This window comes from Canis aureus, chromosome 1 (assembly GCF_053574225.1).
Source record: "Canis aureus isolate CA01 chromosome 1, VMU_Caureus_v.1.0, whole genome shotgun sequence".
In the NCBI taxonomy this organism is placed as follows: Eukaryota; Metazoa; Chordata; class Mammalia; order Carnivora; family Canidae; genus Canis; species Canis aureus.
Window position 1 is genome coordinate 67,286,630 of NC_135611.1, and position 14,221 is coordinate 67,300,850.

Below are 14,221 nucleotides of genomic sequence, written 5' to 3' on the forward strand. Positions count from 1 at the left end.
AACGGTCTCTGGAAAGATATAAGCAGCTAAGATTAAGTGGACTTGGGAAGGGGTTATTACACCTGGAAATCATATAGGATGCACAAGCCACAGGGTCAAGAGAAAGGGAGAAGGAAGCAATTCCTGAAAAATGTTTTACTGAAGAAAGGGAGGTAGGAATAATCAGAGATGAGAGCAGATGGCTTTGATTTTTCCCACTAGAATCAAAGGTGAGATTTTCAAGTAAGATTTAAGAGAGAGCTTAGATGTTTAAAAAGAAATCAAATACAGATGAATGAAAGTGCTGATGGTAAACTGGTCTTTTACCAAAGCCAGTCCATACAGTGCAGGGACTTCCAGTCACAAGGTATCAGGAAAGGGGCCTGATGGAAGGATGAGGCCTGGAGAGAGGTGGCAGCAAGCTAGCTAGCCAGAGTGAGTTCAGCGGAAAATAGTCAAGTAACAGAATCTGACTGGGGGGAGGTGTGCAAGCTGAGAGAAACTGAGGAATTGGAGTTTATAAATGGGACTAGGAAAAAAAAAAAAAAACGGAATCTGAGTAGAGAAAGACCTTGAGGCAAGAAGTTTAGATACCAAAGGGTCTAGGAATGCATGGGGTCTAGGAATGCATGGATGGATGCATTAAAAAACAACTACTCTAAGAAATGAGTTTTCTCTTTGGCTGACTTCGTTAGATCCCCTATGACAGTGGTAGAGGAAAAAGAAAAAGCATGACCTTCGTGGCAAATGGTCACGAATGAGTTTGCGCAAAGTTGGCAGGATGATAAAGACAGCAGCCTTTCTATGTTGTGACTGGCAAAGCCGGAGAGACTCAGACAGAAAGGTGACAGAATTCTCCATACGCCTAGCTCCAGTCTGAGGGAATGTGCACTGGTGACCTGCCTGGGACGGGGTGAGAACTGACCCCCCAACACCAGTACACCAGCTGCTTTTCTGTAAAATCAAATAATCCAACTAAACTAGAATCTGTCACATGCCTTCCAACACTCGAAGTTGATTAACATGAGTTGATAATAAAAAATATATATATATACATATAAATAAATAGTATGTATTATATGTGAAATCAAAATCAAAAGAAGATCAAAGACATGAGAGAAACAAAGTAAGTTACCATGGCAAAGGTGAAAAAATGGCAAGAAGCTGAAGACTCTATGATTAAAAGAATTTTCTCAGTAAGGTACACAGAACAATGTGCAGCAGCTACTGGGACACAGTTGAGAAAGCTATTAATATATAGTATAAGAAAAAATAAGTAAATCTGTTTAATCATGTTCATCTTTCTCTAGCTTGTGGGTTTTCCTATTATGAGTTAGAGCATATTATGTATTTGCTATCAGAAGAAAGAAAATGTTCTTTCCAGTATTTGATTTAAATTACTTGGGTATAAAAAGGTACTACCAGAAGGTGACTGGACCATCCAAACTACAGTTAGCATGACATTTTTTCCACCACAGTTCTACAGATTGAAATCCATCTTTCAGGTTACAATGAATATAAATAAATATGCTGCCCCCTGCCCCTTTTAAGAATCGGTAGGCTTAGAAAGAATTTATGGTAAAGGCATTATTACATTGTCGTTTTGTCAGACAATGATGCTTTAGATACAATGCCTACTAAATGAAAAATATAAAATTCAGCAAGGCCTTGTTAATCATTTCATTTGATGGAAATTTATTCATTCAATATTCCCATGGAAAAATGGCCCTTTTTCCTCTGAAATATTAAAAGAGCTAAAAAAGGGTTTATGACAACCAGTATAAAGGTGTAGTTAGGGCCTCCATTTATCAAAATAAGCTTCACTCTCCATGGTCCCAAGAAAAAAGTGAGACTCCATAAATACTATCAATAATGATGATGGAAGATTAGGGATTCAGAGGCATGTATTCTTTAGCTAAGAACTGATTTATGACCGGAGCAGGCTATGAGTATGATGAAAAATTCTGTAAGAAAAGAGAAAGTTGAGTCAGGGTTGTTGGCTAAGATTTAACATATAGGTCATAGTTTGTATGATTTAGTGATCTCACTAGCACATCACATCTCTTACAGGCATTTGTTAATGATTAATAACATATTTTGAAAAGAGACTATTCAATAATAATAAATTAGTGTTAAATCATGAGTATTTGTGTAATGGAGATTACAGTATCAATATCAACAGCAAAAAATTAGTGAAAAAAGGAAGAAATTAATTAAAATTCATTTTTATTGATAATTGATCATTAGGATCTCTAAAAGATCACTGTATTAAAAAATGACATAGATGACCTGAATAATATGACAAAGAAGATTGAATAATGACAAGATACCATCTTTTACAAGAGAGGAGTGCACATATCCATGCCAAAAAAAAAGAAATATCATTTACTTGGTTAATGAATAGGTTTGATAAATTCTGAAAAGGCATAAGTTGCACTATCTCATTTCAACCAGAATGAAATACAAGTAATTAAAACCAACTGGAGATTTGAAAAAAATAAATGATTCACCTAAGGAATTACTTCATCAAAGAGCAAATAAACATGCAACTAGAGATCATTTTAAAATAATGAAAATGATAACCCAATTTCCAGCTATTATAAATTCTCAAAATGTGCTACTTGGGTGGTGGTACAAGAGGAAAATACAATTAGATGTATAAATTATATTTCATTTTTATAATTATCATGGAAATGATAAGCACATGGAAAAGTAGAGAGAAAAATGTAACAAACCCTCATATACCTAGTTTTAAGTAATTATTAGTTGATGTGTTCATATCTGGATCTATATAATGTCTACACATTCCGTTTGTTAATACATGGTTTAAGACCACTTTAATATATGTCCTCTCTTTCATATCAAACCTTAGTAATTAAAGAAACTAGATCATTTATCCTATAGAGTTTCTTACATTCTAGATTTTTCTGCTCGCATATGCTTAGTATTATTTACACATCTCTCAGTACCCAGAATTTCCTATAAACTGGTGGTTAGCTATAGCAGCTCATTCAGATTCAGGCTTATATTTTTTGGCAAGAATTTTTCATAGGTATCATGTATACCTATCAGAGGCAAAGAACGTTTAATGGCCTCTCCTTGTGTGATGTTAATAGTTATGAATGACCATCAACTAAATCCATTCTCTCTTTGAGTTTTGCAAAGTGGAAATATCATAATTCTATTTCTTCTTTATTCAGTAGTTGGAGTAATCCTATAAAGAGAGCCATCTCTCTTCAGCTGGTTACCCTGAATTATAGTTAATACAGGAAAGACATGTTAAATGTTTGATGTGTTCCCTATATTTACCAGTTTGGAGAGTATTATGTTGGTTTCCTAATATCATCCAAAGATTATCAATGTCAATTTTTAAGTATTATTATGAACTTAAAATTTTTAACATATTTCATATGTTTCAATCTACTATAGTTCTTGCCCTCTCTGCTTTTTATCCCCTTCCGTTTTTGTATTATTCTTTCCTTCCTTCATTTTTTTTTTCCCTTAAAATATCCTAATTTTGTCCAATGGAAGCAACTTCAAGCTCTGTCACTGTGCTACAACCCTAGCAACCTTTTACAGCTTCCTTAATTTCTGGTGTTACAAGATGTTTCTGCCTCAATCTGTATATTTCCTCCTCCAGATGTGTTATCCAGTCATTCCTCCAAAGGACCACAAAAGTTTGGATAAATTAAAAAGTGTAATTCCAGTAATATATTGCTACAAACGATATGATTATTACAAAGCAGTCCTCAGTGCTGAGATGGACATGAGTAAGCACAATACAGTTGTCAGTAGAATTAGTCTTATTATTTTTGGGTGTGAACACCAGGTTTAAGAACTACAAGTTCTATGCCCATGCAGCAATTATTATAAAGCCTTAAATTTTATAGTTTTATTATTTTTTCTCATGATTTACTATGAGTGTATTGTGCTTGCTCATCTTGAGTATTTTTCTGTAGTCTGACACAAAGTTGTAATTCCTTTTTTTTTTTTTTTTTTTTTAAAGTTGTAATTCCTAATACAAGCTAACACTATACCAATTGTACCTGAAATTAAAAAAAAAGAAAAAAACAGACGTGTAATTTCCAGAAGCCCAACCTAAATATAAGATATATAGAAGTCTCAATAATATTTATTAATATGGACAACAGAAAATTTACTTAAGGTCCATTAGCAACAAAATTAAATGCAATATAAGATAGTTGTTATAAGATTATAAACTTAAGATAATTCCTTAAGTGTATAGAATTTTCAGGACTAATTTTTAGATGATTCTTAATTAACTGCTTGCTTATTATGTGTGTCTCGGCCTGTATACACATGTGCACACCTGTATGTACATCAGAGGGGCTGTAGAGCATCATGGTTGAGAATATGGGTCATGGAGCCAGGCAGCCTTACTTTAAATCAGGGCCTCTTCTTTTAGTAACTGTGTGACTCAAGTCACCTAACTTCTCTCTGTTTCAGTTTCTTTGCCTTGAAAATGGGGAGAATAACAGCTCATGCCATTATTGTGAGAAATTAAATGAATACAGGTCTATAATTGCTTATCCTAATTCTGAAATATGATGACACTGTGTATAGTATTTCAATATCCTCCCTGGTGTTCCTGCCAGGGTATTCATGTGTCTGAACACAGTATGTTGCTAGAGATACCCTGGAGAATTATTACGCTTTCGTGTCTGAGCACAGGCTCTTGATTTTTCACATTCTCCTTCATCTTCTTCATTAGGACTGCATCCATGCGACACCTGTCACTTTCTCTTTTTAAATGGAAAAGGTGAGGCTCCTGGGTGGCTCAGTTGGTTAAGCCTCTGCTTTCACTCAGGTCATGATTCCAAGGGTCCTGGGATCCAGCCCAGTTGTCCTGGCTCCCTGCTCAGCAGGGAATCTTCTTCTCCCTCTGCTCCTCACTCATGCACATGCTCTCTCTCTCAAATAAATAAAAATCTCTAAAATAAATAAATAAATAAATAAATAAATAAATAAATAAATAAATAGGTACTTCAAGACAGGTCAGGATGAGGATGATCTCATTTCTTAAAACATATATATTACTTTCTTTATTATCATTTATTGGTATCTATTATATTTTATTGGTATGTACATGTAAGCATATGAAGTACATCATATTTGACTAAAGCACAAGCAGAACCAAGAATGACGTTCCTGTAAGATCAATAACCTGATTATCTGTTCTGGATGATTATGCAGTTCGTGAATGCATATTTGCAAAAACATGCATATACATGTTTGTCAAAACATTATACACATATTTGAGTATCTGATTTTTTTAAATCTCATCCAAAGACATTAAATATAAATACTCAAGAAAAAAATTTTGAGGCATCCATGACAAAATGTCAACTTTTTAAATGAATGGCCTCTCTGTCTAGTTCACCCTAGACAGAAGCTGAGCTGCGTTCATCCTGGAAAGTGAACAAGGCACACATTTAACAGCGGAGGAACAAGGCCACTGAGGGAAGCCTGAATGCTTTATCTACAACACACAGACATTTTAAAATAAGTCACCAGAAGTTAAATTGCAGAGGTCTACATAAATGCCCCAGTTTCTAGTTCCCATTTCTCATTCTTTTTCTGCATCTAAACCCACATGAAACACCAGTGCTCTCAAATACTTGACTCTTTAAGTAACTCAAAACATATTCACCCAGTGGCCACTTCAGATTTCTCCTTTCCTCTTCATAGACCTTTATCAATCAGTCATTTATTATAGTTTCTTTCTTCCCTGCCATTTGAAATGGAAACCTGTTTTTCTTCAATTTCTTTCACTTAGATGTATATTATCGTTCTTTTCCATATGCACCTGGAAAATGTAATAATTGGCAGAAGTCTCACCTCTCAGGTGATCGTTTCTGAAGTTCTTCTGAATTCCTCAGGACTCATATACATGAAAAACCATTTTTGGGCCAAAGGTCCTGCTCTTGATTTACTATACAGCATTCCTCTTAATTTCTGAATGTATATGGAGCTGTCAACAAGGTCAAAATTAGTTTTGGGTGACAAAAGATGCTACTGAAATGCCTCTTAGATTTGAAGAGTTGTAAAATTCAGTGGAGAACAAAAATAACTTTCATGAAAAAAGGAGAGACCATGATAGGAAGAAGAGACTCTGAAACCTAAAGGTTGTCAGTTTCATCTTACTGAGTAACTGAATATTGAGTGTACTTCCCAAAAGGTATGAAGATATTTCAAGGTATAATTTTTCATGTTTTTGATCCAATGAAGTAGATCAAAGTCCCAGACTACAAACTTTCCACAGACTACCTATAGAAGCTCCAAATAACTTCTGTTACCTGGTTATTTTCCTGGTGTAAGTGTAACAACATACCAATGAGGTTTACTCTTAACTGCTGTTTTTTTGTAGAACACGATAAAGCTGGATCAATCCAGTTAGTACAGTTTCTTAGCCAGTGGTGCAAGCTAATTTTATATTTAAGATATAAAATAAAAATTGCATAAAACACTTTTCCTGAGTTATTTTTATAAAATATCATAATCCAATATGATTTTTGAAAGAAATCACAGAATGAAAAGCAAAGTTTATGCACTTTCTGAAAAACCAATCTAGAACTTTTGTATTTTAAAAGAAAATGAAAATAAAATAAAAAGAGGCACAATATCTTAAAAGTCCAACGGTGCCCAAAAAGTCTATTTTCTTCCTGTCAAGATCCTTCCCAACCTGCTGTGAAGACAGCAAGATAAATGTAAGGTGTCAATCATTTCTATGTCAATACATTGTGATGTCAAAACACAGGAGAATGTGGATTTCTACAAAGAATGGGATGCCTGTAAGTAAACACAAAATTTGACATAATGTCTACAAAATGGACAAAACAGGCCAGATCACATTCATTTATAACCTGAGTTTCTCTTTTTTTCAATAGCACAAATTATATATTTTTATAGAAGCATTAAACTTCACTTGTGCCGCAATATGATATGACTCTTTAAAATTATTCTTCATATTTCACAACACTGAAAAGCTCACTGATGTTTAAATATACCTCATATTCTAACAATTAAACATTATCATTCATATTAAGTAAAGGCAATGTACTTAATTAAGCAATCAAAAAGGTAGAAATAGGGATACACTGCATTCATTCTCAAGCACAGAAACCTGGTACTTGGAGGGGACAAAAATATTACTCCTTTTTTATATATAGTACAGAAACATATCCAGTGTATTTGTGGAATTCAAATTTTACACAAAGAGATTAAAAAGAAATTATGTAATGTCCCTGGGGAAAATGGGTGATAATGAAAAAGGTTGAGAAACATTGAATATATCCCCATCAACTACAGAAAGAAGTCAGTAACAGAATATAAGTGGAGGAACCATGAAACGACAGAAATTTAACTCAAAGATGAAAGAAGTCTGAACTCTTAACACTGTGGAGACAGGTCAGTGGAAAAGAGTCGAGTTAGAAAAATTGGGATTTAAGTTACAGTTCAACTTCACATCAGACGTGTCTTTGTCCAATTATCTCTCCTGAACCTCATTTTCCTAAATCTGTAATGAAGATACTACCCAAGCTTATTTGATTTTTTAAAGCCTATTTAAAGATTTTTGAACTAAATAAATAAGTAAATAAATACTTAGTGCAGCATCTAATACATTGACAATAATTAATGGTATTAAATAAATATTAAGTACATAGTACTTATAAATTAAAAATTTACATTGACCAGGTGAAACCAAGGCAGGGGCCCCTGGGTGGCTCAACAGATGGGCATCTGCCTTTGGCTCAGGTCGTGACTCCGGGGTCCCAGGATCGAGTCCCGCATCGGGCTCCCCACAGGGAGTCTGCTTCTCCCTCTGCCTGGGTCTCTCATAAGTAAATGAATAAAATCTTAAAAAAAAAAAAAAAGAAGAAGAAAAGAAACACAAGGCAATGTTTAGTCCTCAAAAGTTTACAAGATGACATTAGAAGACAGATTCAAATTAAAATAGTTTGAATAAAAAGGAGTTCCTTAGCAATCAGAGTGATCAGACTCAAGTTAGCGAAGGAAGCTTTGGAACCTCTATTTCTATAAAATTTTAGGTGACTACACCTCCATCTGTTCAAAACGATTTATACATTCATGAGCCTTAAGGAGAGGAGCTCGACCAGATGGTCTGGAATTCTCTTCCCTCTCTATTATCTTCAGACCTCAAATAGTTTGTGTTAAACACACCAGCTTAAAATCATCTATCATGGATCTAATGGAAAAGATAGGATGCTAGCCCACGTTCCAAAGAACACCATAACTTACATTTTGAAACCATTTGTTTAGCGTGTGAAATTTTGTCAGAAATAACAAATGATGACTGCATTCATAATTAACAGTTCCAGGGCTATCTGGAATATAAATCAGAGAGAAACAATATTTGATGAATGCATTACTGAAAGTTCATGTTCTCGTAGCCCTATGTGAATTGTCAGTGTGTGTTCCGTGGCTCGTTATGATTTATCTTCATCAGCCATAGGCCAAAATTACCAGACTCCAATTACTTTGCTTCCCAGTTTCGAGAGAGAGGGAGAGAGAGAGAGAGAAATTATGTCCGTCTACCACAGGAGATGGCTTAAAATGCCCGAGGTAAAGAAAGTAATCTACTGTTCTCTGACATTCACTGCCTGAAAGTCGTTCACATTAACAACCATTCAAACTTGTTTAGTGCAAGCCAATTGCTTCTATTTCCCTCTTGTCAGTTACAATAGCTTCAATTCAAATTAGGTCTTATAAAATTAAAAAAATAAAATAAAATAAAACTTTGAGCAAAGCCTGACAGGGGCAGATATGGGTCCTGACAAAATGTAATGCCTCTGAATTTACCGACTTTAACATAACAATTTTCAAATTTTGATTCTCACAAACAACCATCTACCCATTTGAACATATGCTCAATTTTATTCTCTTATTTTTTGCCCCCAAGTCAGCGTGTGATGATGGGTGATAAATATGTTTACCAAGATAAACTGAAAAAAAGAAAAATCCTTCACTTATACTAAGTACAGCAGCAGCAGGAAGAAAAAAAACAAATATCCTTAATTTCAACAAAGACTATGCCGTTATTTATGGTTATGAGATAGAGATCAAGTTACATTCCAAACTGCATAATATAATCTAATATTCTATCACTAAGAACTATTATGCTCATATAACAGACCATTAACTTGCAGACAATTCAGAGCTCACAAGGTTAACATCAGCCCTACAAAACGAAATGGGGTGACATTTAAATAACGGTAAGTGCCAATATACTATTACACAACCTAATGGAGATATTAGTTTTGATGTTTATCTATTATGTAGCACTGCAGGGCTCTGATGTTTGACAAGTGGATTCACTAATTTTTGGTATGATTCAAGGCATCAGTCTTACATGTGCGAATACAAATGTACAACATATAATGCGACTCCCAGTGAACTGAGTCTCACCCTTTCTCCCCTCCTACTTTTGCTATATCCTATCTCGTTTTCTCCTCCATGTTGGTAAGTTTGCACTTAAGAGAGAAAAGGCATTGGGGCAGCTATTTCCAGGCTTTGCCAAGTCTGTATGTGGTGGGAAAGCCAGAATGTAGGCACAGCTGATCCATTCACTGAAATTGTTTTATGCTTTTCACGTATAGAGAAAGAGCCCGAGGTAAAAGCAACAGATCCAATTATATTTAGAAATAATTAATTGTCAAATCTGGGGTGAAGGCTGCATGTCAATTCAAGAATGAGTCAAATATCTCATTCTGTGTTCAATTAATAAAAGAAAGAGTAGATGCTTTCCGGTGAACTCTACCCGGGTGAAGTCCATTAATGTTGAAAATTGAGCAGTGAGACGTTAAGGAATCTGCAAATATTGAAAAGATCTGCACAGTAGCCTTCTCAAAGGTGATGATCAAGACCTCAGAGAAAAATAGAACATGGACATCAACACTGACAGGCTCTTCTCTTTTCTCTTCTATGTGACTAGTACAATTTCAGGTGTCCTCGATACTTTATCACTGTTATCACTTTTCTTCTTAAAATTACTTCAGACCATCACCATGAAACTTAATTAAGGTACTTGTGGTGTATCTCTGCCATCATTTATTAAAACAAATCTTTATTTTTCTCATGAGAAACTTTTATCAATGCGACTACATTCTGCTTTTCCTTCACTGTGGTGTTTTGAATGTCTTTGGGCTGGAGCAAACGTGAATGACTTAACAATTTTTCTTTCCCCCATTGTGGGGGGTACATTTATCCCATAAAATGAGACAATGTGATTAAGTAGCTCAGTAAAAAAAAAAAATACTACTCAACTTCCCTTAAAACTTTATATACTTGATGGCAGAGAAAATGAAGAAGTGTCATATTTGAAAAAGGTTAAAAGCAAGCTGAGTTAGCTTAACAATTACAGAAAAAGAAAAAGATTCTTACAAGTCTGTTATGCTGTGACTCCCTCTGACAATCTCCTGAAGTCTTCTTATTAGAATGAGGTTTACAAATGCATAAAATGCAGTGTTACACCGTAAGCCAGTTATAATGAACAACAGCTACCAAATTATCTTACAGATGTGATACAGTAATAAATGTATTAATTTAGTAATGCATTGCAGACAGGCAGGTCTAATAACCACTGTAATCCCAAAATGGTGATAAGAGTAAATGATATCTCATGCTGTCTGCAACACCTGTAATACAGTATGAAAATACTTGTGATGTGTGTTGGAAACCAAGTTATCAATGTTAACTAATACTGTCGTAGGCTATGGCCTTTATTCCCAATGAAAGGAAGCACTGAATTAAAACTGGAGATTAATGAAAAGAAGATGTAATTTTTTTTCATGTGCAGATTTTCTAGTGGTCTGAGTTCAATTCAAGAACACCTGGGTTAAGAACATGTTTGAGAGGAATATGTTCCAATCTCCTCCATCATCTTCTCTTGTATAGCTCACTCCCATCACACACACCAGTACCTTACTGCCCATCATCTTCTGGAGCACACCTGTCACCAACTCTAGTTATCTTTTTCCAGTAATAGCCAATGCTGAAGTTATTACATGGAAATATATATATTATATATATTATTATATATTATATATATTATATATATAAACATCCACATATAAATAAAGATGTTTGAAAGGAAACATTAATGATGAACCAGAGATAGAGCCAATAGTCCAAGACAATAGTTGAAATCCAGGGGTATAACTCTTATCATGGAGACATGGCTACTATTTTTGAATGAAACATGATCCTATTCTCAAGTTATCATAAGTTTGTGTGACCCTATGTTTATCTCTCAGCTGTTTCCTCCATAGAAGAAGATCTTCATCCACTGAATTACTAATTGTATTATACTTTAATTGGGTTTTGTGTATGACATTACTATGAAATTGGTTGTCCAATATATTATGGTTTATTCAGGTAAAACTACAACTCTCCAACCTCTCTAACTTATGGTAAAAAATATGAATCTGTTTTGACACCATTAATACAGAATTAATATATTCATTTAAATTAACTTCAGCATCTTAATAATTAGCTGAGATGAACTGGTTTTGCTGATGTGCATTTAATAAAAATTGTCTCAAAAAAGCATGGAATAAAGATACAGTTGGGGATTGCAGAGGATTAAAAAAAAAAGAAACTTAAAAATCACTAAAGGTGGGAGGAAGGCCAAAAGAAAGGAACGTGTGTAAAAAAGACAGACAATATATATGAGTGAAATTTGCTAAAGAAAAATAGAGAAACAGTCAAGTGTTCTGCATATTTTCAAATATATCTCAGATAATAAAAATGTTCCAATTATAAATAATGACAGTTCAAAGAAGGGAATATAAAACAAAAGGAGATGAAACTTAAGTTGCCACAATTCATTAAAAAGAAAATCCAAATAGCCGACAACCAGATAAGATGTTTGAACTTGGGATAATTAGATATATAATTAAAATAAACAGATATAGAAATAGTTTTATACTCAGGCTGCCAGAAGTGGACATCTAGCAATATTGAATATTAGTGAAGAAGTATAGAAACTGGGACTTAAACAATTTTGATGGTGAGTATTAGTGAATTTTATATTTAAGAGACTTTGGAATGCAATTTGATAATTTCTAGTAAAGGTGAATATGGATATATCATATAGCACTGCCATTTCAATTTTAGTTCTATAACCACAGAAATACTTGTATATGTTTCCAAGAAGACATAGATGGTATGAACAATGTTCATAACAGCATTGTTTATAATTGAAATAATAATGGAAATAATTTAAATGACCATCTATAGCAGAATGATACTGAACAAGTCAGATTTTTCAATTTTTCAGCCATAAAACTAACACACTAGATTAATATGTTTCTACATGAATAAATGTTATAAATAGGATATGAATAGGATAAAAACTAAATAAATATTATGAATAGGATAAAACCCTAAACCAAGAGAAAATGTTATTTGTTCTGTTTGTTTATGTATTTAATGCATTTTTTTTTTTTTTATTTATGATAGGCACACAGTGAGAGAGAGAGGCAGAGACACAGGCAGAGGGAGAAGCAGGCTCCATGCACCGGGAGCCCGATGTGGGACTTGATCCCAGGTCTCCAGGATTGCACCCTGGGCCAAAGGCAGGCGCCAAACCGCTGCGCCACCCAGGTATCCTTTAATGCATTTTTCTAAAATGCCTTCGAAACACTGCATTCTCCAAAACAACATACTGGAAAAAACCCATAAGAGAAATATGAAATAAAAGACATGGGCCAATAAGTCATGGTAAAAGGACTAATTAAAAACACTTAAATCTGGAAGTAGGTTGAGACAGCTGAGAATATTGGCTATAAAATGGATGACAAATGTTATATAATCTCACAATATAAAATAACAATGTTTCCAAAATACATTATTGATTACTAGTCATGTAGTAGTGAATTAGAGTGTTCATGTTTATAGCAAAAAGTTATCATCCAAAATAAAAACTGAATTTCAAAAAATTACCATTCTAACCACTTATTATTTTTCATAATCCATTTTTATAACGCATGTAAACCTTAAAATATACTTGACCTCACTGCTAGATCAGTTTTCCCACATGACAACAAATAATGTTCTTTCATACAAATCTCACAGATGCAATTCTACATAGGTTTGCGTGGAGGTGTATATATCCTGCAAATTCTATGCACGCAAGGTTTAGCATTGCCATGAAATCACCTAGGACTTGTTGGCACATTGCATTAATAAAATTTAAATAAACAAAGAAACCAAAAGAGGGAATGAAAGAAACACTCATGATGGGAAAATTTTACCTAGCTGACCGTCATCACTTCAGTTTTACCTTAGTTTCACATTTTATCGTTAGACGAAACAGATATTTGTTGTGAGGAACTAGTACACACAGAATACATTTTGGAAATTATTTTATCTGACCACTCACCTTTCTCCTTTTTCCTCTGTACACACATACACATACATAACATGCACACACATGCACATAGAAAAAGATGTATAAAATGAAGTTCACCAAAAGCATTTTTTCTGCATGATAGGACTTTTAGATGATTTTGGTTTTTTCTTTGTATGTTTGCTTTCCACCTTTAAAACTATGACAGAAATGTAAGAAAAAAAAGTCAAATTAACTTTGGGTTCTGAAAACAATTAGTAGATATAAACTTTTTTAAAAAACCATTTGCATACATAAAGTAATACGAAGCAGACCCAAAACGTTATACATGGCTAAGAAGGTAAAATAAGCAAGATTTTCATAACAAATAATAAAATGATTAGTGTTTTTTCTGTTTCCTCTATCAAGACAAGTGTTCAAAAGTATCTCTGCCTTAATAAAATTCATAATAAAATTTATTACAGATTCATATGGTACGACGAATGAATATTCAAGTATTTACTGAAAATTAATGAACTAAAACCAAACCTAACCTCTTTGAAAAAGTTTATATCATAAAACAAGTGCAGGTAATGGTTAGATATAAGATGATAAAAAGTAAAATAGATATGTAAAAACTTTAAACTATGTAAAATATCACTGTATATTTATCAAAATTTTTGGCAAGATAAATGAATTTCTAGATTTAGTTCTCAGTTGTAAGAGTACTTCTTCTAGATCTTGGTAAGATAAGGACAAAGCTACTAAAATTCTGACCAACAGGTCTTCCTTCTGGCTTTAATATTAACTGTTCATAGGAGACATAGCTTTTAGAAAATCAATTTGCTTACATCCTGAAGACAAAATAATTTA

General features: G+C 33.7%; 1 protein-coding gene and 1 long non-coding RNA gene across 11 annotated transcripts in view; both read right to left on the reverse strand.

The window, feature by feature from the left end:
• The window catches only part of PTPRK (protein tyrosine phosphatase receptor type K), a 547,287-nt gene that overhangs the window by 185,725 nt on the left and 347,341 nt on the right, over positions 1-14,221 (reverse strand). The gene's annotated exons all lie outside the window — the stretch shown is intronic.
• On the reverse strand, positions 1,658-8,351 carry LOC144286640 (uncharacterized). Its single transcript, XR_013354618.1, has 3 exons — positions 8,260-8,351; positions 5,839-5,971; positions 1,658-1,943 (listed from the first exon to the last, which is right to left on the reverse strand). It is a non-coding gene; the product is annotated as an uncharacterized LOC144286640 (long non-coding RNA).